Raw genomic sequence first — 26656 nt, forward strand, 5'->3', positions numbered from 1 at the left:
TACGGAGAAAGTTCAGGGCCTGGAGAGAAGGCTGGGAGGCAGGAGCTGGGTCTAAAGAGGCCATTGTAACGATGGAGCTGTGCCTGTGGAGGCTGTTGTGAGGCAGTAGGCTCATCTGCGGAGACTGCCGTGAGGTAGGGTATGGGCCTCAATAGGCCATTGTGAGTCATGAGCTTGGTCTGTAGAGGCTGACTGGAGAGAGTTCTGGGCCTGGCGAGGCTGCCGGGAGGTAGGAGCTGGGCCAAAAGATTTAAGCACATTTACGTTTATTAGGCACTTCATTTCCATTATTACACTGGAATATATCATAAAATAATTATAGAACTCACCATCATGTAGAATCAGTGGGCGTGTTAAGCTTGTTTTCCTGAAACTGGATGGTCCCACCTGAGCGTGATGGGAGAAAGTGACAGATCAATAGGTATTAGATTCTCATAAGAACAGGGCAACCTAGATCCCTCACATGCACGGTTCACAACAGGGTGCGTTCTCCTATGAGAATCTAATGCTGCTGCTCATCTGAGAAGGTGGAGCTCAGGCGGGAATGTGAGCAAAGGGGAGTGGCTGTAAATACAGACGAAGCTTCCCTCACTCCCTCACTCGACACCACTCACCTGCTGTGTGGCTCCTTACGGCTCCATGGCTCAGGGGTTGGGGACCCCTGCTCAAGTGCATCCAAAGCGACCCTTCCCACACCAGTCTTCATAGTAGTCAAGGGCAGCAACCACTTAGCTCCCAAGGCATGTGCCTCAGCTGGCATTTCGTCACAATCAACAGTAAGAGGTGGCTTGAGTCATTGTGAGGTCACTTCCTTGAAACCACCCTAACCCTGGGCCTGACCCTAAAACCCTAACCCTGGGCCCTGACCCTAAAACCCTAACCCTGGGCCCTGAGCCTAAAACCCTAACCCTGGACCCTGGCCCTGAGCCTAAAACCCTAACCCTGGGCCCTGGCCAAGAGCCTAAAACCCTAAACCTGGGCCGTGGCCCTGACCTTAAAACCCTAACCCTGGGCCCTGGCCCTGACCCTAAAACCCTAACCCTGGGCCCTGACCCTAAAACAACCCTAACCCTGGGCCCTGACCCTAAAACAACCCTAACCCTGGGCCCTGAACCTAAAACAACCCTAACCCTGGGCCCTTACCCTAAAACAACCCTAACCCTGGGCCCTGGCCCTGACCCTAAAACAACCCTAACCCTGGGCCCTGACCCTAAAACAAGCCTAACCCTGGGCCCTGACCCTAAAACAACCATAAACCTGGGCCATGGCCCTGACCCTAAAACAACCCTAACCCTGGGCCCTGACCCTAAAACAAGCCTAACCCTGGGCCCTGACCCTAAAACAACCCTAATCCTGGGCTCTGACCCTAAAACAAGCCTAACCCTGGGCCTTGACCCTGACCCTAAAACAACCCTCACCCTGGGCCCTGACCCTAAAACAACCCTAACCCTGGGCCCTGACCCTAAAACAACCCTAACCCAGGGCCCTGACCCTAAAACAACCCTAACCCTGAGCCCTGACCCTAAAACACCCCTAACCCTGGGCCCTGACCCTAAAACAACCCTAACCCTGGGCCCTGACCCTAAAACAACCCTAACCCTGGGCCCTTACCCTAAAACAACCCTAACCCTGGGCCCTGGCCGTGACCCTAAAACAACCCTAACCCTGGGCCCTGACCCTAAAACAAGCCTAACCCTGGGCCCTGACCCTAAAACAACCCTAACCCTGGGCCCTGGCCCTGACCCCAAAACAACCCTCACCCTGGGCCCTGACCCTAAAACAACCCTAACCCTGGGCCCTCACCCTAAAACAAGCCTATCCCTGGGCCCGGACCCTAAAACAAACCTAACCCTGGGCCCTGGCCAAGAGCCTAAAACCCTAAACCTGGGCCGTGGCCCTGACCTTAAAACCCTAACCCTGGGCCCTGGCCCTGACCCTAAAACCCTAACCCTGGGCCCTCACCCTAAAACAAGCCTAACCCTGGGCCCTGACCCTAAAACAACCCTAACCCTGGGCCCTGAACCTAAAACAACCCTAACCCTGGGCCCTTACCCTAAAACAACCCTAACCCTGGGCCCTGGCCCTGACCCTAAAACAACCCTATCCCTGGGCCCTGACCCTAAAACAAGCCTAACCCTGGGCCCTGACCCTAAAACAACCATAAACCTGGGCCCTGGCCCTGACCCTAAAACAACCCTAACCCTGGGCCCTGACCCTAAAACAAGCCTAACCCTGGGCCCTGACCCTAAAACAACCCTAATCCTGGGCTCTGACCCTAAAACAAGCCTAACCCTGGGCCTTGACCCTGACCCTAAAACAACCCTCACCCTGGGCCCTGACCCTAAAACAACCCTAACCCTGGGCCCTGACCCTAAAACAACCCTAACCCAGGGCCCTGACCCTAAAACAACCCTAACCCTGAGCCCTGACCCTAAAACACCCCTAACCCTGGGCCCTGACCCTAAAACAACCCAAACCCGGGGCCCTGACCCTAAAACCCTACTAACTCTGGGCCCTGACCCTAAAACCCTAACCCTGGGCCCTGACCCTAAAACCCTAACCCTGGGCCCTGACCCTAAAACCTAAACCCTGGGCCCTGACCCTAAAACCCTAACCCTGGGCCCTGAGCCTAAAACCCTAACCCTGGACCCTGGCCCTGAGCCTAAAATCCTAACCCTGGGCCCTGGCCAAGAGCCTAAACCCTAAACCTGGGCCATGGCCCTGACCTTAAAACCCTAATCCTGGGCCCTGGCCCTGACCCTAAAACCCTAACCGTGGGCCCTGACCCTAAAACAAGCCTAACCCTGGGCCCTGACCCTAAAACAACCCTAACCCTGGGCCCTGACCCTAAAACAACCCTAACCCTAGGCCCTGACCCTAAAACAACCCTAACCCTGGGCCCTGACCCTAAAACAACCCTAACCCTGGGCCTTGACCCTAAAACAACCCTAACCCTGGGCACTGGCCCTGACCCTAAAACAACCCTAACCCTGGGCCCTGACCCTAAAACAACCCTAACCCTGGGCACTGACCCTAAAACAACCCAAACCCTGGGCCCTGACCCTAAAACAACCCTATCCCTGGGCCCTGACCCTAAAACAACCCTAACCCTGTGCCATGACCCTAAAACAAGCATAACCCTGGGCCCTGACCCTAAAACAAGCCTAACCCTGGGCCCTGACCCTAAAACAACCCTAACCCTGGGCCCTGACCCTAAAACAACCCTAACCCTGGGCACTGACCCTAAAACAACCCTAAACCTGGGCCCTGACCCTAAAACCCTAACCCTGGGCCCTGAGCCTAAAACCCTAACCCTGGACCCTGGCCCTGAGCCTAAAACCCTAACCCTGGGCCCTGGCCCTGACCCTAAAACAAGCCTTACCCTGGGCCCTGGCCCTCACCCTAAAACAACCCTAACCCTGGGCCCTGGCCGTGACCCTAAAACAACCCTAAACCTGGGCCCTGGCCCTGACCCTAAAACAACCCTAACCCTGGGCCCTGGCCCTGACCCTAAAACAACCCTAAGCCTGAGCCCTGGACTTAAAACAACCCTAACCCTGGGCCCAGGCCCTGACCCTAAAACAACCCTAATCCTGGGCCCTGGCCCTGACCCTAAAACAACCCTAACCCTGGGCCCTGGCCCTGACCCTAAAACAACCCTATCCCTGGGCCCTGGCCCTGACCCTAAAACAACCCTAACCCTGGGCCCTCGCCCTGACCCTAAAAGAACCCTAGTCCTGGGCCCTGGCCCTGACCCTAAAACAACCCTAACCCTGGCCCATGGCCCTGACCCTAAACCAAACCTAACCCTGGGCCCTGACCCTAAAACCCTAACCCTGGGCCCTAACCCTAAAACCCTAACCCTGGGCCCTGACCCTAAAACCCTAACCCTGGGCCCTGACCCTTAACCCTACTAACACTGGGCCCTGACCCTAAAACCCTACTAACCCTGGGCCCTGACCCTAAAACCCTACTAACTCTGGGCCCTGACCCTAAAACCCTAACCCTGGGCCCTGACCCTAAAACCCTAACCCTGGGCCCTGACCCTAAAACCTAAACCCTGGGCCCTGACCCTAAAACCCTAACCCTGGGCCCTGAGCCTAAAACCGTAACCCTGGACCCTGGCCCTGAGCCTAAAATCCTAACCCTGGGCCCTGGCCAAGAGCCTAAACCCTAAACCTGGGCCATGGCCCTGACCTTAAAACCCTAATCCTGGGCCCTGGCCCTGACCCTAAAACCCTAACCGTGGACCCTGACCCTAAAACAAGCCTAACCCTGGGCCCTGACCCTAAAACAACCCTAACCCTGGGCCCTGACCCTAAAACAACCCTAACCCTGGGCCCTGACCCTAAAACAACCCTAACTCTGGGCCCTGACCCTAAAACAACCCTAACCCTGGGCCCTGACCCTAAAACAACCCTAACCCTGGGCCTTGACCCTAAAACAACCCTAACCCTGGGCACTGGCCCTGACCATAAAACAACCCTAACCCTGGGCCCTGACCCTAAAACAACCCTAACCCTGGGCACTGACCCAAAAACAACCCTAACCCTGGGCCCTGACCCTAAAACAACCCTATCCCTGGGCCCTGACCCTAAAACAACCCTAACCCTGTGCCCTGACCCTAAAACAAGCATAACCCTGGGCCCTGACCCTAAAACAAGCCTAACCCTGGGCCCTGACCCTAAAACAACCGTAACCCTGGGCCCTGACCCTAAAACAACCCTAACCCTGGGCACTGACCCTAAAACAACCCTAACCCTGGGCCCTGACCCTAAAACAACCCTAACCCTGGGCACTGACCCTAAAACAACCCAAACCCTGGGCCCTGACCCTAAAACAACCCTATCCCTGGGCCCTGACCCTAAAACAACCCTAACCCTGTGCCATGACCCTAAAACAAGCATAACCCTGGGCCCTGACCCTAAAACAAGCCTAACCCTGGGCCCTGACCCTAAAACAACCCTAACCCTGGGCCCTGACCCTAAAACAACCCTAACCCTGGGCACTGACCCTAAAACAACCCTAAACCTGGGCCCTGACCCTAAAACCCTAACCCTGGGCCCTGAGCCTAAAACCCTAACCCTGGACCCTGGCCCTGAGCCTAAAACCCTAACCCTGGGCCCTGGCCCTGACCCTAAAACAAGCCTTACCCTGGGCCCTGGCCCTCACCCTAAAACAACCCTAACCCTGGGCCCTGGCCGTGACCCTAAAACAACCCTAAACCTGGGCCCTGGCCCTGACCCTAAAACAACCCTAACCCTGGGCCCTGGCCCTGACCCTAAAACAACCCTAAGCCTGAGCCCTGGACTTAAAACAACCCTAACCCTGGGCCCAGGCCCTGACCCTAAAACAACCCTAATCCTGGGCCCTGGCCCTGACCCTAAAACAACCCTAACCCTGGGCCCTGGCCCTGACCCTAAAACAACCCTATCCCTGGGCCCTGGCCCTGACCCTAAAACAACCCTAACCCTGGGCCCTCGCCCTGACCCTAAAAGAACCCTAGTCCTGGGCCCTGGCCCTGACCCTAAAACAACCCTAACCCTGGCCCATGGCCCTGACCCTAAACCAAACCTAACCCTGGGCCCTGACCCTAAAACCCTAACCCTGGGCCCTAACCCTAAAACCCTAACCCTGGGCCCTGACCCTAAAACCCTAACCCTGGGCCCTGACCCTTAACCCTACTAACACTGGGCCCTGACCCTAAAACCCTACTAACCCTGGGCCCTGACCCTAAAACCCTACTAACTCTGGGCCCTGACCCTAAAACCCTAACCCTGGGCCCTGACCCTAAAACCCTAACCCTGGGCCCTGACCCTAAAACCTAAACCCTGGGCCCTGACCCTAAAACCCTAACCCTGGGCCCTGAGCCTAAAACCGTAACCCTGGACCCTGGCCCTGAGCCTAAAATCCTAACCCTGGGCCCTGGCCAAGAGCCTAAACCCTAAACCTGGGCCATGGCCCTGACCTTAAAACCCTAATCCTGGGCCCTGGCCCTGACCCTAAAACCCTAACCGTGGACCCTGACCCTAAAACAAGCCTAACCCTGGGCCCTGACCCTAAAACAACCCTAACCCTGGGCCCTGACCCTAAAACAACCCTAACCCTGGGCCCTGACCCTAAAACAACCCTAACTCTGGGCCCTGACCCTAAAACAACCCTAACCCTGGGCCCTGACCCTAAAACAACCCTAACCCTGGGCCTTGACCCTAAAACAACCCTAACCCTGGGCACTGGCCCTGACCATAAAACAACCCTAACCCTGGGCCCTGACCCTAAAACAACCCTAACCCTGGGCACTGACCCAAAAACAACCCTAACCCTGGGCCCTGACCCTAAAACAACCCTATCCCTGGGCCCTGACCCTAAAACAACCCTAACCCTGTGCCCTGACCCTAAAACAAGCATAACCCTGGGCCCTGACCCTAAAACAAGCCTAACCCTGGGCCCTGACCCTAAAACAACCGTAACCCTGGGCCCTGACCCTAAAACAACCCTAACCCTGGGCACTGACCCTAAAACAACCCTAACCCTGGGCCCTGACCCTAAAACAACCCTAACCCTGGGACCTGACCCTAAAACAACCCTAACCCTGGGCCCTGACCCTAAAACAACCCTAACCCTGGGCCCTGACCCTAAAACAACACTATCCCTGGGCCCTGGCCCTAAAACAACCCTAACCCTGGGCCCTGGCCCTGACCCTAAAACAACCCTAACCCTGGGCCCTGGCCCTGACCCTAAAACAACCCTAACCCTGGGCCCTAGCCCTGACCATAGAACAACCCTAACCCTGGGCCCTGGCCCTGACCCTAAAACAACCCTAACCCTGGGCCCTGGCCCTGACCCTAAAACAACCCTAACCCTGGGCCCTGGCCCTGACCCTAAAACAGCCCTAACCCTGGGTCCTGGCCCTGACCCTAAAACAACCCTAACACTCCGCCCTGGCCCTAGACCCTAAAACAACCCTAACCCTGGGCCCTGGCCCTGACCCTAAAACAACCCTAACCCTGGGCCCTGGCCTTAAAACCACCCTAATCCTGGGCCCAGGCCCTGATCCTAAAACAACCCTAACCCTGGGCCCTGGCCCTGACCCTAAAACAACCCTAACCCTGGGCCTTGGCCCTGACCCTAAAACAACCCTAACCCTGGCCAATGGCCCTGACCCTAAACCAAACCTAACCATGGGCCCTGACCCTAAAACCCTAACTCTGGGCCCTAACCCTAAAACCCTAACCCTAGGCCCTAACCCTAAAACCCTAACCCTGGGCCCTGACCCATAACCCTACTAACCCTTGGCCCTGACCCTAAAACCCTACTAACCCTGGGCCCTGACCCTAAAACCCTACTAACTCTAGGCCCTGACCCTAAAACCCTAACCCTGGGCCCTGACCCTAAAACCCTAACCCTGGGCCCTGACCCTAAAACACTAACCCTGGGCCCTGACCCTAAAACCCTAACCCTGGGCCCTGAGCCTAAAACCCTAACCCTGGACCCTGGCCCTGAGCCTAAAACCCTAACCCTGGGCCCTGGCCCTGACCCTAAAACAAGCCTTACCCTGGGCCCTGGCCCTCACCCTAAAACAACCCTAATCCTGGGCCCTGGCCGTGACCCTAAAACAACCCTAAACCTGGGCCCTGGCCCTGACCCTAAAACAACCCTAACCCTGGGCCCTGGCCCTGACCCTAAAACAACCTTAACCCTGGGTCCTGGCCCTGACCCTAAAACAACCCTAACTTTCGGCCCTGGCCCTAGACCCTAAAACAACCCTAACCCTGGGCCCTGGCCCTGACCCTAAAACAACCCTAAGCCTGAGCCCTGGACTTAAAACAACCCTAACCCTGGGCCCTGACCCTAAAACAACCCTAACCCTGGACCCTGACCCTAAAACAACCCTAACCCTGGGCCCTGACCCTAAAACAACCCTAACCCTGGGCCCGGACCCTAAAACAAGCCTAACCCTGGGCCCTGACCCTAAAACAAGCCTAACCCTGGGCCCTGACCCAAAAACAAGCCTAACCCTGGGCCCTGACCCTAAAACAACCCTAACCCTGGGCCCTGACCCTAAAACAACCCTAACCCTGGGCCCTGGCCCAAATTGTAATGAGGTCTGTTGGGCAAAATTCCATATAAGCATAGTATAAATTAATGAAGCAAATCGTGATAAATTAGTACGATTGACTTTCTGGAGTTTCTGACAATAAAAGTAAGGAAAATGCAGAACACAAAGACAGAGAGTAAAAAGAGAAATTAGGAAAGCATTCTACATGTTTAATAGGAAGACACTGGCCGTGTTTGTGCAGCGGCAGTATGTCGTGACATGACATACTTTGGAGAGAAGTTAACAGATGAGGAAGTTGATAAAAATCATCAGAGAAGCAAAATACTGGTAGCGACACTCAAGGAAACCACGAAATTTCCATAACTTATGTCAGCAAAGTGGGAATATTGTACAGTGTGTGTTGAAGTTCCTATACAACGTTGTTTATCTGCCGTTTGTTTGTTTGTAAGGAATGTATATACTAAAAGTTCTTCTTGCTGTCAAAAGAATATGTGTGAATAAGTCATTTTAACTTATTCTTCTGTTTTTCTTTTATCTTCCTGCCATCATCCCACAGCCTTACTTTAGAAATTTTTTCTTTAGAAAATTGAACAAGTGCTCCTTGTGGTGGCACATACCTCGAGGATGGGAGGCAGGGGTGGAAGGGTCACTTGAGGCCATTAGTTTGACACCAGCCTGGCCAACAAAGTGAGACCCCATGTCTGCAAAACAATTTAAAAATTAGCCAAGTATCGTCATGTATACCTACAGTCCCAGCTACCTCAACTTACGGAGAAAGTTCAGGGCCTGGAGAGAAGGCTGGGAGGCAGGAGCTGGGTCTAAAGAGGCCATTGTAACGATGGAGCTGTGCCTGTGGAGGCTGTTGTGAGGCAGTAGGCTCATCTGCGGAGACTGCCGTGAGGTAGGGTATGGGCCTCAATAGGCCATTGTGAGTCATGAGCTTGGTCTGTAGAGGCTGACTGGAGAGAGTTCTGGGCCTGGCGAGGCTGCCGGGAGGTAGGAGCTGGGCCAAAAGATTTAAGCACATTTACGTTTATTAGGCACTTCATTTCCATTATTACACTGGAATATATCATAAAATAATTATAGAACTCACCATCATGTAGAATCAGTGGGCGTGTTAAGCTTGTTTTCCTGAAACTGGATGGTCCCACCTGAGCGTGATGGGAGAAAGTGACAGATCAATAGGTATTAGATTCTCATAAGAACAGGGCAACCTAGATCCCTCACATGCACGGTTCACAACAGGGTGCGTTCTCCTATGAGAATCTAATGCTGCTGCTCATCTGAGAAGGTGGAGCTCAGGCGGGAATGTGAGCAAAGGGGAGTGGCTGTAAATACAGACGAAGCTTCCCTCACTCCCTCACTCGACACCACTCACCTGCTGTGTGGCTCCTTACGGCTCCATGGCTCAGGGGTTGGGGACCCCTGCTCAAGTGCATCCAAAGCGACCCTTCCCACACCAGTCTTCATAGTAGTCAAGGGCAGCAACCACTTAGCTCCCAAGGCATGTGCCTCAGCTGGCATTTCGTCACAATCAACAGTAAGAGGTGGCTTGAGTCATTGTGAGGTCACTTCCTTGAAATCACCCTAACCCTGGGCCTGACCCTAAAACCCTAACCCTGGGCCCTGACCCTAAAACCCTAACCCTGGGCCCTGAGCCTAAAACCCTAACCCTGGACCCTGGCCCTGAGCCTAAAACCCTAACCCTGGGCCCTGGCCAAGAGCCTAAAACCCTAAACCTGGGCCGTGGCCCTGACCTTAAAACCCTAACCCTGGGCCCTGGCCCTGACCCTAAAACCCTAACCCTGGGCCCTGACCCTAAAACAAGCCTAACCCTGGGCCCTGACCCTAAAACAACCCTAACCCTGGGCCCTGAACCTAAAACAACCCTAACCCTGGGCCCTTACCCTAAAACAACCCTAACCCTGGGCCCTGGCCCTGACCCTAAAACAACCCTAACCCTGGGCCCTGACCCTAAAACAAGCCTAACCCTGGGCCCTGACCCTAAAACAACCATAAACCTGGGCCATGGCCCTGACCCTAAAACAACCCTAACCCTGGGCCCTGACCCTAAAACAAGCCTAACCCTGGGCCCTGACCCTAAAACAACCCTAATCCTGGGCTCTGACCCTAAAACAAGCCTAACCCTGGGCCTTGACCCTGACCCTAAAACAACCCTCACCCTGGGCCCTGACCCTAAAACAACCCTAACCCTGGGCCCTGACCCTAAAACAACCCTAACCCAGGGCCCTGACCCTAAAACAACCCTAACCCTCAGCCCTGACCCTAAAACACCCCTAACCCTGGGCCCTGACCCTAAAACAACCCTAACCCTGGGCCCTGACCCTAAAACAACCCTAACCCTGGGCCCTTACCCTAAAACAACCCTAACCCTGGGCCCTGGCCCTGACCCTAAAACAACCCTAACCCTGGGCCCTGACCCTAAAACAAGCCTAACCCTGGGCCCTGACCCTAAAACAACCCTAACCCTGGGCCCTGGCCCTGACCCCAAAACAACCCTCACCCTGGGCCCTGACCCTAAAACAACCCTAACCCTGGGCCCTCACCCTAAAACAAGCCTATCCCTGGGCCCGGACCCTAAAACAAACCTAACCCTGGGCCCTGGCCAAGAGCCTAAAACCCTAAACCTGGGCCGTGGCCCTGACCTTAAAACCCTAACCCTGGGCCCTGGCCCTGACCCTAAAACCCTAACCCTGGGCCCTCACCCTAAAACAAGCCTAACCCTGGGCCCTGACCCTAAAACAACCCTAACCCTGGGCCCTGAACCTAAAACAACCCTAACCCTGGGCCCTTACCCTAAAACAACCCTAACCCTGGGCCCTGGCCCTGACCCTAAAACAACCCTAACCCTGGGCCCTGACCCTAAAACAAGCCTAACCCTGGGCCCTGACCCTAAAACAACCATAAACCTGGGCCCTGGCCCTGACCCTAAAACAACCCTAACCCTGGGCCCTGACCCTAAAACAAGCCTAACCCTGGGCCCTGACCCTAAAACAACCCTAATCCTGGGCTCTGACCCTAAAACAAGCCTAACCCTGGGCCTTGACCCTGACCCTAAAACAACCCTCACCCTGGGCCCTGACCCTAAAACAACCCTAACCCTGGGCCCTGACCCTAAAACAACCCTAACCCAGGGCCCTGACCCTAAAACAACCCTAACCCTGAGCCCTGACCCTAAAACACCCCTAACCCTGGGCCCTGACCCTAAAACAACCCTAACCCGGGGCCCTGACCCTAAAACCCTACTAACTCTGGGCCCTGACCCTAAAACCCTAACCCTGGGCCCTGACCCTAAAACCCTAACCCTGGGCCCTGACCCTAAAACCTAAACCCTGGGCCCTGACCCTAAAACCCTAACCCTGGGCCCTGAGCCTAAAACCCTAACCCTGGACCCTGGCCCTGAGCCTAAAATTCTAACCCTGGGCCCTGGCCAAGAGCCTAAACCCTAAACCTGGGCCATGGCCCTGACCTTAAAACCCTAATCCTGGGCCCTGGCCCTGACCCTAAAACCCTAACCGTGGGCCCTGACCCTAAAACAAGCCTAACCCTGGGCCCTGACCCTAAAACAACCCTAACCCTGGGCCCTGACCCTAAAACAACCCTAACCCTAGGCCCTGACCCTAAAACAACCCTAACCCTGGGCCCTGACCCTAAAACAACCCTAACCCTGGGCCTTGACCCTAAAACAACCCTAACCCTGGGCACTGGCCCTGACCCTAAAACAACCCTAACCCTGGGCCCTGACCCTAAAACAACCCTAACCCTGGGCACTGACCCTAAAACAACCCAAACCCTGGGCCCTGACCCTAAAACAACCCTATCCCTGGGCCCTGACCCTAAAACAACCCTAACCCTGTGCCATGACCCTAAAACAAGCATAACCCTGGGCCCTGACCCTAAAACAAGCCTAACCCTGGGCCCTGACCCTAAAACAACCCTAACCCTGGGCCCTGACCCTAAAACAACCCTAACCCTGGGCACTGACCCTAAAACAACCCTAAACCTGGGCCCTGACCCTAAAACAACCCTAACCCTGGGCCCTGACCCTAAAACAACCCTAACCCTGGGCCCTGACCCTAAAACAACCCTAACCCTGGGCCCTGACCCTAAAACAACCCTAACCCTGGGCCCTGACCCTAAAACAACCCTAATCCTGGGCCCTGGCCCTGACCCTAAAACAACCCTAACACTGGGCCCTGGCCCTGACCCTAAAACAACCCTAACCCTGGGCCCTGGCCCTGAACCTAAAACAACCCTAACCCTGGGCCCTGACCCTAAAACAAGCATAACCCTGGGCCTGACCCTAAAACAACCCTAACACTGGGCCCTGGCCCTGACCCTAAAACAACCCTAACCCTGTGCCCTGGCCATGACCCTAAAACAACCCTAACCCTGGACCCTGACCCTAAAACAACCCTACACCTGGGCCCTGGCCCTGACCCAAAAACAACCCTAACCCTGGGCCCTGGCCCTCACACTACAAAAACCCTAAACCCTGGGCCCTGGCCCTGACCCTAAAACAACGCTAACCCTGGGCCCTAGCCCTGACCATAGAACAACCCTAACCCTGGGCCCTGGCCCTGACCCTAAAACAACCCTAACCCTGGGCCCTGGCCCTGACCCTAAAACAACCCTAACCCTGGGCCCTGGCCCTGACCCTAAAACAACCCTAACCCTGGGTCCTGGCCCTGACCCTAAAACAACCCTAACACTCCGCCCTGGCCCTAGACCCTAAAACAACCCTAACCCTGGGCCCTGGCCCTGACCCTAAAACAACCCTAACCCTGGGCCCTGGCCTTAAAACAACCCTAATCCTGGGCCCAGGCCCTGACCCTAAAACAACCCTAACCCTGGGCCCTGGCCCTGACCCTAAAACAACCCTAACCCTGGGCCTTGGCCCTGACCCTAAAACAACCCTAACCCTGGCCAATGGCCCTGACCCTAAACCAAACCTAACCATGGGCCCTGACCCTAAAACCCTAACCCTGGGCCCTAACCCTAAAACCCTAACCCTAGGCCCTGACCCTAAAACCCTAACCCTGGGCCCTGACCCATAACCCTACTAACCCTTGGCCCTGACCCTAAAACCCTACTAACCCTGGGCCCTGACCCTAAAACCCTACTAACTCTAGGCCCTGACCCTAAAACCCTAACCCTGGGCCCTGACCCTAAAACCCTAACCCTGGGCCCTGACCCTAAAACACTAACCCTGGGCCCTGACCCTAAAACCCTAACCCTGGGCCCTGAGCCTAAAACCCTAACCCTGGACCCTGGCCCTGAGCCTAAAACCCTAACCCTGGGCCCTGGCCCTGACCCTAAAACAAGCCTTACCCTGGGCCCTGGCCCTCACCCTAAAACAACCCTAACCCTGGGCCCTGGCCGTGAACCTAAAACAACCCTAAACCTGGGCCCTGGCCCTGACCCTAAAACAACCCTAACCCTGGGCCCTGGCCCTGACCCTAAAACAACCCTAACCCTGTGACCTGGCCATGACCCTAAAACAACCCTAACCCTGGGCCCTGGCCCTGACCTTAAAACAACCCTAAACCTGGGCCCTGGCCCTGACCCAAAAACAACCCTAACCCTGGGCCCTGGCCCTCACCCTAAAACAACCCTAACCCTGGGCCCTGGCCCTGACCCTAAAACAACCCTAACCCTGGGCCCTGGCCCTGACCTTAAATCAACCCTAACCTTGGGCCCTGGCCCTGACCCTAACACAACCCTAACCCTTTGCCGTGGCGCTGACCCTGAAAGCACCCTAACCCTGGGCCCTGACCCTGACCCTGAAACAACCCTAACCCTGGGCCCTGGCCCTGACCCAAAAACAACCCTAACCCTGGGCCCTGGCCCTGACCCTAAAACAACCCTAACCCTGGGCCCTGGCCCTGACCCTAAAACAACCCTACACCTGGGCCCTGGCCCTGACCCAAAAACAACCCTAACCCTGGGCCCTGGCCCTCACCCTACAAAAACCCTAACCCTGGGCCCTGGCCCTGACCCTAAAACAACGCTAACCCTGGGCCCTAGCCCTGACCATAGAACAACCCTAACCCTGGGCCCTGGCCCTCACCCTAAAACAACCCTAACCCTGGGCCCTGGCCCTGACCCTAAAACAACCCTAACCCTGGGCCCTGGCCCTGACCCTAAAACAACCCTAACCCTGGGTCCTGGCCCTGACCCTAAAACAACCCTAACACTCCGCCCTGGCCCTAGACCCTAAAACAACCCTAACCCTGGGCCCTGGCCCTGACCCTAAAACAACCCTAACCCTGGGCCCTGGCCTTAAAACAACCCTAATCCTGGGCCCAGGCCCTGACCCTAAAACAACCCTAACCCTGGCCAATGGCCCTGACCCTAAACCAAACCTAACCATGGGCCCTGACCCTAAAACCCTAACCCTGGGCCCTAACCCTAAAACCCTAACCCTAGGCCCTGACCCTAAAACCCTAACCCTGGGCCCTGACCCATAACCCTACTAACCCTTGGCCCTGACCCTAAAACCCTACTAACCCTGGGTCCTGACCCTAAAACCCTACTAACTCTAGGCCCTGACCCTAAAACCCTAACCCTGGGCCCTGACCCTAAAACCCTAACCCTGGGCCCTGACCCTAAAACACTAACCCTGGGCCCTGACCCTAAAACCCTAACCCTGGGCCCTGACCCTAAAACCCTAACCCTGGGCCCTGACCCTAAAACACTAACCCTGGGCCCTGACCCTAAAACCCTAACCCTGGGCCCTGAGCCTAAAACCCTAACCCTGGACCCTGGCCCTGAGCCTAAAACCCTAACCCTGGGCCCTGGCCCTGACCCTAAAACAAGCCTTACCCTGGGCCCTGGCCCTCACCCTAAAACAACCCTAACCCTGGGCCCTGGCCGTGACCCTAAAACAACCCTAAACCTGGGCCCTGGCCCTGACCCTAAAACAACCCTAACCCTGGGCCCTGGCCCTGACCCTAAAACAACCCTAAGCCTGAGCCCTGGACTTAAAACAACCCTAACCCTGGGCCCAGGCCCTGACCCTAAAACAACCCTAATCCTGGGCCCTGGCCCTGACCCTAAAACAACCCTAACCCTGGGCCCTGGCCCTGACCCTAAAACAACCCTATCCCTGGGCCCTGGCCCTGACCCTAAAACAACCCTAACCCTGGGCCCTCGCCCTGACCCTAAAAGAACCCTAGTCCTGGGCCCTGGCCCTGACCCTAAAACAACCCTAACCCTGGCCCATGGCCCTGACCCTAAACCAAACCTAACCCTGGGCCCTGACCCTAAAACCCTAACCCTGGGCCCTAACCCTAAAACCCTAACCCTGGGCCCTGACCCTAAAACCCTAACCCTGGGCCCTGACCCTTAACCCTACTAACACTGGGCCCTGACCCTAAAACCCTACTAACCCTGGGCCCTGACCCTAAAACTCTACTAACTCTGGGCCCTGACCCTAAAACCCTAACCCTGGGCCCTGACCCTAAAACCCTAACCCTGGGCCCTGACCCTAAAACCTAAACCCTGGGCCCTGACCCTAAAACCCTAACCCTGGGCCCTGAGCCTAAAACCGTAACCCTGGACCCTGGCCCTGAGCCTAAAATCCTAACCCTGGGCCCTGGCCAAGAGCCTAAACCCTAAACCTGGGCCATGGCCCTGACCTTAAAACCCTAATCCTGGGCCCTGGCCCTGACCCTAAAACCCTAACCGTGGACCCTGACCCTAAAACAAGCCTAACCCTGGGCCCTGACCCTAAAACAACCCTAACCCTGGGCCCTGACCCTAAAACAACCCTAACCCTGGGCCCTGACCCTAAAACAACCCTAACCCTGGGCCCTGACCCTAAAACAACCCTAACCCTGGGCCCTGACCCTAAAACAACCCTAACCCTGGGCCTTGACCCTAAAACAACCCTAACCCTGGGCACTGGCCCTGACCATAAAACAACCCTAACCCTGGGCCCTGACCCTAAAACAACCCTAACCCTGGGCACTGACCCAAAAACAACCCTAACCCTGGGCCCTGACCCTAAAACAACCCTAACCCTGGGCCCTGACCCTAAAACAACACTATCCCTGGGCCCTGGCCCTAAAACAACCCTAACCCTGGGCCCTGGCCCTGACCCTAAAACAACCCTAACCCTGGGCCCTGGCCCTCACACTACAAAAACCCTAAACCCTGGGCCCTGGCCCTGACCCTAAAACAACGCTAACCCTGGGCCCTAGCCCTGACCATAGAACAACCCTAACCCTGGGCCCTGGCCCTGACCCTAAAACAACCCTAACCCTGGGCCCTGGCCCTGACCCTAAAACAACCCTAACCCTGGGCCCTGGCCCTGACCCTAAAACAACCCTAACCCTGGGTCCTGGCCCTGACCCTAAAACAACCCTAACACTCCGCCCTGGCCCTAGACCCTAAAGCAACCCTAACCCTGGGCCCTGGCCCTGACCCTAAAACAACCCTAACCCTGGGCCCTGGCCTTAAAACAACCCTAATCCTGGGCCCAGGCCCTGACCCTAAAACAACCCTAACCCTGGGCCCTGGCCCTGACCCTAAAACAACCCTAACCCTGGGCCTTGGCCCTGACCCTAAAACAACCCTAACCCTGGCCAATGGCCCTGACCCTAAACCAAACCTAACCATGGGCCCTGACCCTAAAACCCTAACCCTGGGCCCTAACCCTAAAACCCTAACCCTAGGCCCTGACCCTAAAACCCTAACCCTGGGCCCTGACCCATAACCCTACTAACCCTTGGCCCTGACCCTAAAACCCTACTAACCCTGGGCCCTGACCCTAAAACCCTACTAACTCTAGGCCCTGACCCTAAAACCCTAACCCTGGGCCCTGACCCTAAAACCCTAACCCTGGGCCCTGACCCTAAAACACTAACCCTGGGCCCTGACCCTAAAACCCTAACCCTGGGCCCTGAGCCTAAAACCCTAACCCTGGACCCTGGCCCTGAGCCTAAAACCCTAACCCTGGGCCCTGGCCCTGACCCTAAAACAAGCCTTACCCTGGGCCCTGGCCCTCACCCTAAAACAACCCTAACCCTGGGCCCTGGCCGTGAACCTAAAACAACCCTAAACCTGGGCCCTGGCCCTGACCCTAAAACAACCCTAACCCTGGGCCCTGGCCCTGACCCTAAAACAACCCTAACCCTGTGACCTGGCCATGACCCTAAAACAACCCTAACCCTGGGCCCTGGCCCTGACCTTAAAACAACCCTAAACCTGGGCCCTGGCCCTGACCCAAAAACAACCCTAACCCTGGGCCCTGGCCCTGACCCTAAAACAACCCTAACCCTGGGCCCTGGCCCTGACCCTAAAACAACCCTACACCTGGGCCCTGGCCCTGACCCAAAAACAACCCTAACCCTGGGCCCTGGCCCTCACCCTACAAAAACCCTAACCCTGGGCCCTGGCCCTGACCCTAAAACAACGCTAACCCTGGGCCCTAGCCCTGACCATAGAACAACCCTAACCCTGGGCCCTGGCCCTCACCCTAAAACAACCCTAACCCTGGGCCCTGGCCCTGACCCTAAAACAACCCTAACCCTGGGCCCTGGCCCTGACCCTAAAACAACCCTAACCCTGGGTCCTGGCCCTGACCCTAAAACAACCCTAACACTCCGCCCTGGCCCTAGACCCTAAAACAACCCTAACCCTGGGCCCTGGCCCTGACCCTAAAACAACCCTAACCCTGGGCCCTGGCCTTAAAACAACCCTAATCCTGGGCCCAGGCCCTGACCCTAAAACAACCCTAACCCTGGCCAATGGCCCTGACCCTAAACCAAACCTAACCATGGGCCCTGACCCTAAAACCCTAACCCTGGGCCCTAACCCTAAAACCCTAACCCTAGGCCCTGACCCTAAAACCCTAACCCTGGGCCCTGACCCATAACCCTACTAACCCTTGGCCCTGACCCTAAAACCCTACTAACCCTGGGTCCTGACCCTAAAACCCTACTAACTCTAGGCCCTGACCCTAAAACCCTAACCCTGGGCCCTGACCCTAAAACCCTAACCCTGGGCCCTGACCCTAAAACACTAACCCTGGGCCCTGACCCTAAAACCCTAACCCTGGGCCCTGACCCTAAAACCCTAACCCTGGGCCCTGACCCTAAAACACTAACCCTGGGCCCTGACCCTAAAACCCTAACCCTGGGCCCTGAGCCTAAAACCCTAACCCTGGACCCTGGCCCTGAGCCTAAAACCCTAACCCTGGGCCCTGGCCCTGACCCTAAAACAAGCCTTACCCTGGGCCCTGGCCCTCACCCTAAAACAACCCTAACCCTGGGCCCTGGCCGTGACCCTAAAACAACCCTAAACCTGGGCCCTGGCCCTGACCCTAAAACAACCCTAACCCTGGGCCCTGGCCCTGACCCTAAAACAACCCTAAGCCTGAGCCCTGGACTTAAAACAACCCTAACCCTGGGCCCAGGCCCTGACCCTAAAACAACCCTAATCCTGGGCCCTGGCCCTGACCCTAAAACAACCCTAACCCTGGGCCCTGGCCCTGACCCTAAAACAACCCTATCCCTGGGCCCTGGCCCTGACCCTAAAACAACCCTAACCCTGGGCCCTCGCCCTGACCCTAAAAGAACCCTAGTCCTGGGCCCTGGCCCTGACCCTAAAACAACCCTAACCCTGGCCCATGGCCCTGACCCTAAACCAAACCTAACCCTGGGCCCTGACCCTAAAACCCTAACCCTGGGCCCTAACCCTAAAACCCTAACCCTGGGCCCTGACCCTAAAACCCTAACCCTGGGCCCTGACCCTTAACCCTACTAACACTGGGCCCTGACCCTAAAACCCTACTAACCCTGGGCCCTGACCCTAAAACTCTACTAACTCTGGGCCCTGACCCTAAAACCCTAACCCTGGGCCCTGACCCTAAAACCCTAACCCTGGGCCCTGACCCTAAAACCTAAACCCTGGGCCCTGACCCTAAAACCCTAACCCTGGGCCCTGAGCCTAAAACCGTAACCCTGGACCCTGGCCCTGAGCCTAAAATCCTAACCCTGGGCCCTGGCCAAGAGCCTAAACCCTAAACCTGGGCCATGGCCCTGACCTTAAAACCCTAATCCTGGGCCCTGGCCCTGACCCTAAAACCCTAACCGTGGACCCTGACCCTAAAACAAGCCTAACCCTGGGCCCTGACCCTAAAACAACCCTAACCCTGGGCCCTGACCCTAAAACAACCCTAACCCTGGGCCCTGACCCTAAAACAACCCTAACCCTGGGCCCTGACCCTAAAACAACCCTAACCCTGGGCCCTGACCCTAAAACAACCCTAACCCTGGGCCTTGACCCTAAAACAACCCTAACCCTGGGCACTGGCCCTGACCATAAAACAACCCTAACCCTGGGCCCTGACCCTAAAACAACCCTAACCCTGGGCACTGACCCAAAAACAACCCTAACCCTGGGCCCTGACCCTAAAACAACCCTAACCCTGGGCCCTGACCCTAAAACAACACTATCCCTGGGCCCTGGCCCTAAAACAACCCTAACCCTGGGCCCTGGCCCTGACCCTAAAACAACCCTAACCCTGGGCCCTGGCCCTCACACTACAAAAACCCTAAACCCTGGGCCCTGGCCCTGACCCTAAAACAACGCTAACCCTGGGCCCTAGCCCTGACCATAGAACAACCCTAACCCTGGGCCCTGGCCCTGACCCTAAAACAACCCTAACCCTGGGCCCTGGCCCTGACCCTAAAACAACCCTAACCCTGGGCCCTGGCCCTGACCCTAAAACAACCCTAACCCTGGGTCCTGGCCCTGACCCTAAAACAACCCTAACACTCCGCCCTGGCCCTAGACCCTAAAGCAACCCTAACCCTGGGCCCTGGCCCTGACCCTAAAACAACCCTAACCCTGGGCCCTGGCCTTAAAACAACCCTAATCCTGGGCCCAGGCCCTGACCCTAAAACAACCCTAACCCTGGGCCCTGGCCCTGACCCTAAAACAACCCTAACCCTGGGCCTTGGCCCTGACCCTAAAACAACCCTAACCCTGGCCAATGGCCCTGACCCTAAACCAAACCTAACCATGGGCCCTGACCCTAAAACCCTAACCCTGGGCCCTAACCCTAAAACCCTAACCCTAGGCCCTGACCCTAAAACCCTAACCCTGGGCCCTGACCCATAACCCTACTAACCCTTGGCCCTGACCCTAAAACCCTACTAACCCTGGGCCCTGACCCTAAAACCCTACTAACTCTAGGCCCTGACCCTAAAACCCTAACCCTGGGCCCTGACCCTAAAACCCTAACCCTGGGCCCTGACCCTAAAACACTAACCCTGGGCCCTGACCCTAAAACCCTAACCCTGGGCCCTGAGCCTAAAACCCTAACCCTGGACCCTGGCCCTGAGCCTAAAACCCTAACCCTGGGCCCTGGCCCTGACCCTAAAACAAGCCTTACCCTGGGCCCTGGCCCTCACCCTAAAACAACCCTAACCCTGGGCCCTGGCCGTGACCCTAAAACAACCCTAAACCTGGGCCCTGGCCCTGACCCTAAAACAACCCTAACCCTGGGCCCTGGCCCTGACCCTAAAACAACCCTAACCCTGTGACCTGGCCATGACCCTAAAACAACCCTAACCCTGGGCCCTGGCCCTGACCTTAAAACAACCCTAAACCTGGGCCCTGGCCCTGACCCAAAAACAACCCTAACCCTGGGCCCTGGCCCTCACCCTAAAACAACCCTAACCCTGGGCCCTGGCCCTGACCCTAAAACAACCCTAACCCTGGGCCCTGGCCCTGACCTTAAATCAACCCTAACCTTGGGCCCTGGCCCTGACCCTAACACAACCCTAACCCTTTGCCGTGGCGCTGACCCTGAAAGCACCCTAACCCTGGGCCCTGACCCTGACCCTGAAACAACCCTAACCCTGGGCCCTGGCCCTGACCCAAAAACAACCCTAACCCTGGGCCCTGGCCCTGACCCTAAAACAACCCTAACCCTGGGCCCTGGCCCTGACCCTAAAACAACCCTACACCTGGGCCCTGGCCCTGACCCAAAAACAACCCTAACCCTGGGCCCTGGCCCTCACCCTACAAAAACCCTAACCCTGGGCCCTGGCCCAGACCCTAAAACAACGCTAACCCTGGGCCCTAGCCCTGACCATAGAACAACCCTAACCCTGGGCCCTGGCCCTCACCCTAAAACAACCCTAACCCTGGGCCCTGGCCCTGACCCTAAAACAACCCTAACCCTGGGCCCTGGCCCTGACCCTAAAACAACCCTAACCCTGGGTCCTGGCCCTGACCCTAAAACAACCCTAACACTCCGCCCTGGCCCTAGACCCTAAAACAACCCTAACCCTGGGCCCTGGCCCTGACCCTAAAACAACCCTAACCCTGGGCCCTGGCCTTAAAACAACCCTAATCCTGGGCCCAGGCCCTGACCCTAAAACAACCCTAACCCTGGCCAATGGCCCTGACCCTAAACCAAACCTAACCATGGGCCCTGACCCTAAAACCCTAACCCTGGGCCCTAACCCTAAAACCCTAACCCTAGGCCCTGACCCTAAAACCCTAACCCTGGGCCCTGACCCATAACCCTACTAACCCTTGGCCCTGACCCTAAAACCCTACTAACCCTGGGTCCTGACCCTAAAACCCTACTAACTCTAGGCCCTGACCCTAAAACCCTAACCCTGGGCCCTGACCCTAAAACCCTAACCCTGGGCCCTGACCCTAAAACACTAACCCTGGGCCCTGACCCTAAAACCCTAACCCTGGGCCCTGACCCTAAAACCCTAACCCTGGGCCCTGACCCTAAAACACTAACCCTGGGCCCTGACCCTAAAACCCTAACCCTGGGCCCTGAGCCTAAAACCCTAACCCTGGACCCTGGCCCTGAGCCTAAAACCCTAACCCTGGGCCCTGGCCCTGACCCTAAAACAAGCCTTACCCTGGGCCCTGGCCCTCACCCTAAAACAACCCTAACCCTGGGCCCTGGCCGTGACCCTAAAACAACCCTAAACCTGGGCCCTGGCCCTGACCCTAAAACAACCCTAACCCTGGGCCCTGGCCCTGACCCTAAAACAACCCTAAGCCTGAGCCCTGGACTTAAAACAACCCTAACCCTGGGCCCAGGCCCTGACCCTAAAACAACCCTAATCCTGGGCCCTGGCCCTGACCCTAAAACAACCCTAACCCTGGGCCCTGGCCCTGACCCTAAAACAACCCTATCCCTGGGCCCTGGCCCTGACCCTAAAACAACCCTAACCCTGGGCCCTCGCCCTGACCCTAAAAGAACCCTAGTCCTGGGCCCTGGCCCTGACCCTAAAACAACCCTAACCCTGGCCCATGGCCCTGACCCTAAACCAAACCTAACCCTGGGCCCTGACCCTAAAACCCTAACCCTGGGCCCTAACCCTAAAACCCTAACCCTGGGCCCTGACCCTAAAACCCTAACCCTGGGCCCTGACCCTTAACCCTACTAACACTGGGCCCTGACCCTAAAACCCTACTAACCCTGGGCCCTGACCCTAAAACTCTACTAACTCTGGGCCCTGACCCTAAAACCCTAACCCTGGGCCCTGACCCTAAAACCCTAACCCTGGGCCCTGACCCTAAAACCTAAACCCTGGGCCCTGACCCTAAAACCCTAACCCTGGGCCCTGAGCCTAAAACCGTAACCCTGGACCCTGGCCCTGAGCCTAAAATCCTAACCCTGGGCCCTGGCCAAGAGCCTAAACCCTAAACCTGGGCCATGGCCCTGACCTTAAAACCCTAATCCTGGGCCCTGGCCCTGACCCTAAAACCCTAACCGTGGACCCTGACCCTAAAACAAGCCTAACCCTGGGCCCTGACCCTAAAACAACCCTAACCCTGGGCCCTGACCCTAAAACAACCCTAACCCTGGGCCCTGACCCTAAAACAACCCTAACCCTGGGCCCTGACCCTAAAACAACCCTAACCCTGGGCCCTGACCCTAAAACAACCCTAACCCTGGACCTTGACCCTAAAACAACCCTAACCCTGGGCACTGGCCCTGACCATAAAACAACCCTAACCCTGGGCCCTGACCCTAAAACAACCCTAACCCTGGGCACTGACCCAAAAACAACCCTAACCCTGGGCCCTGACCCTAAAACAACCCTATCCCTGGACCCTGACCCTAAAACAACCCTAACCCTGTGCCCTGACCCTAAAACAAGCATAACCCTGGGCCCTGACCCTAAAACAAGCCTAACCCTGGGCCCTGACCCTAAAACAACCGTAACCCTGGGCCCTGACCCTAAAACAACCCTAACCCTGGGCACTGACCCTAAAACAACCCTAACCCTGGGCCCTGACCCTAAAACAACCCTAACCCTGGGACCTGACCCTAAAACAACCCTAACCCTGGGCCCTGACCCTAAAACAACCCTAACCCTGGGCCCTGACCCTAAAACAACACTATCCCTGGGCCCTGGCCCTAAAACAACCCTAACCCTGGGCCCTGGCCCTGACCCTAAAACAACCCTAACCCTGGGCCCTGGCCCTGACCCTAAAACAACCCTAACCCTGGGCCCTAGCCCTGACCATAGAACAACCCTAACCCTGGGCCCTGGCCCTGACCCTAAAACAACCCTAACCCTGGGCCCTGGCCCTGACCCTAAAACAACCCTAACCCTGGGCCCTGGCCCTGACCCTAAAACAGCCCTAACCCTGGGTCCTGGCCCTGACCCTAAAACAACCCTAACACTCCGCCCTGGCCCTAGACCCTAAAACAACCCTAACCCTGGGCCCTGGCCCTGACCCTAAAACAACCCTAACCCTGGGCCCTGGCCTTAAAACCACCCTAATCCTGGGCCCAGGCCCTGATCCTAAAACAACCCTAACCCTGGGCCCTGGCCCTGACCCTAAAACAACCCTAGCCCTGGGCCTTGGCCCTGACCCTAAAACAACCCTAACCCTGGCCAATGGCCCTGACCCTAAACCAAACCTAACCATGGGCCCTGACCCTAAAACCCTAACCCTGGGCCCTAACCCTAAAACCCTAACCCTAGGCCCTAACCCTAAAACCCTAACCCTGGGCCCTGACCCATAACCCTACTAACCCTTGGCCCTGACCCTAAAACCCTACTAACCCTGGGCCCTGACCCTAAAACCCTACTAACTCTAGGCCCTGACCCTAAAACCCTAACCCTGGGCCCTGACCCTAAAACCCTAACCCTGGGCCCTGACCCTAAAACACTAACCCTGGGCCCTGACCCTAAAACCCTAACCCTGGGCCCTGAGCCTAAAACCCTAACCCTGGACCCTGGCCCTGAGCCTAAAACCCTAACCCTGGGCCCTGGCCCTGACCCTAAAACAAGCCTTACCCTGGGCCCTGGCCCTCACCCTAAAACAACCCTAACCCTGGGCCCTGGCCGTGACCCTAAAACAACCCTAAACCTGGGCCCTGGCCCTGACCCTAAAACAACCCTAACCCTGGGCCCTGGCCCTGACCCTAAAACAACCTTAACCCTGGGTCCTGGCCCTGACCCTAAAACAACCCTAACTTTCGGCCCTGGCCCTAGACCCTAAAACAACCCTAACCCTGGGCCCTGGCCCTGACCCTAAAACAACCCTAAGCCTGAGCCCTGGACTTAAAACAACCCTAACCCTGGGCCCTGACCCTAAAACAACCCTAACCCTGGACCCTGACCCTAAAACAACCCTAACCCTGGGCCCTGACCCTAAAACAACCCTAACCCTGGGCCCGGACCCTAAAACAAGCCTAACCCTGGGCCCTGACCCTAAAACAAGCCTAACCCTGGGCCCTGACCCAAAAACAAGCCTAACCCTGGGCCCTGACCCTAAAACAACCCTAACCCTGGGCCCTGACCCTAAAACAACCCTAACCCTGGGCCCTGGCCCAAATTGTAATGAGGTCTGTTGGGCAAAATTCCATATAAGCATAGTATAAATTAATGAAGCAAATCGTGATAAATTAGTACGATTGACTTTCTGGAGTTTCTGACAATAAAAGTAAGGAAAATGCAGAACACAAAGACAGAGAGTAAAAAGAGAAATTAGGAAAGCATTCTACATGTTTAATAGGAAGACACTGGCCGTGTTTGTGCAGCGGCAGTATGTCGTGACATGACATACTTTGGAGAGAAGTTAACAGATGAGGAAGTTGATAAAAATCATCAGAGAAGCAAAATACTGGTAGCGACACTCAAGGAAACCACGAAATTTCCATAACTTATGTCAGCAAAGTGGGAATATTGTACAGTGTGTGTTGAAGTTCCTATACAACGTTGTTTATCTGCCGTTTGTTTGTTTGTAAGGAATGTATATACTAAAAGTTCTTCTTGCTGTCAAAAGAATATGTGTGAATAAGTCATTTTAACTTATTCTTCTGTTTTTCTTTTATCTTCCTGCCATCATCCCACAGCCTTACTTTAGAAATTTTTTCTTTAGAAAATTGAACAAGTGCTCCTTGTGGTGGCACATACCTCGAGGATGGGAGGCAGGGGTGGAAGGGTCACTTGAGGCCATTAGTTTGACACCAGCCTGGCCAACAAAGTGAGACCCCATGTCTGCAAAACAATTTAAAAATTAGCCAAGTATCGTCATGTATACCTACAGTCCCAGCTACCTCAACTTACGGAGAAAGTTCAGGGCCTGGAGAGAAGGCTGGGAGGCAGGAGCTGGGTCTAAAGAGGCCATTGTAACGATGGAGCTGTGCCTGTGGAGGCTGTTGTGAGGCAGTAGGCTCATCTGCGGAGACTGCCGTGAGGTAGGGTATGGGCCTCAATAGGCCATTGTGAGTCATGAGCTTGGTCTGTAGAGGCTGACTGGAGAGAGTTCTGGGCCTGGCGAGGCTGCCGGGAGGTAGGAGCTGGGCCAAAAGATTTAAGCACATTTACGTTTATTAGGCACTTCATTTCCATTATTACACTGGAATATATCATAAAATAATTATAGAACTCACCATCATGTAGAATCAGTGGGCGTGTTAAGCTTGTTTTCCTGAAACTGGATGGTCCCACCTGAGCGTGATGGGAGAAAGTGACAGATCAATAGGTATTAGATTCTCATAAGAACAGGGCAACCTAGATCCCTCACATGCACGGTTCACAACAGGGTGCGTTCTCCTATGAGAATCTAATGCTGCTGCTCATCTGAGAAGGTGGAGCTCAGGCGGGAATGTGAGCAAAGGGGAGTGGCTGTAAATACAGACGAAGCTTCCCTCACTCCCTCACTCGACACCACTCACCTGCTGTGTGGCTCCTTACGGCTCCATGGCTCAGGGGTTGGGGACCCCTGCTCAAGTGCATCCAAAGCGACCCTTCCCACACCAGTCTTCATAGTAGTCAAGGGCAGCAACCACTTAGCTCCCAAGGCGTGTGCCTCAGCTGGCATTTCATCACAATCAACAGTAAGTGGTAGCTTGAGTCGTTGTGAGGTCACTTCCTGGAAATCACCCTAACCCTGGGCCCCGGGCCCTGACCCTAAAGCCCTAACCCTGGGACCCCGGCCCTGACCCTAAAGCCCTAACCCTGGGCCCCGGGCCCTGGCCCTAAAGCCCTAACCCTGGGCCCCGGGCCCTGGCCCTGAAGCCCTAACCCTGGGCCCCGGGCCCTGGCCCTGAAGCCCTAACCCTGG

This window comes from Gorilla gorilla, chromosome 18 (genome assembly GCF_029281585.2).
Source record: "Gorilla gorilla gorilla isolate KB3781 chromosome 18, NHGRI_mGorGor1-v2.1_pri, whole genome shotgun sequence".
Taxonomy (NCBI): domain Eukaryota; kingdom Metazoa; phylum Chordata; class Mammalia; order Primates; family Hominidae; genus Gorilla; species Gorilla gorilla.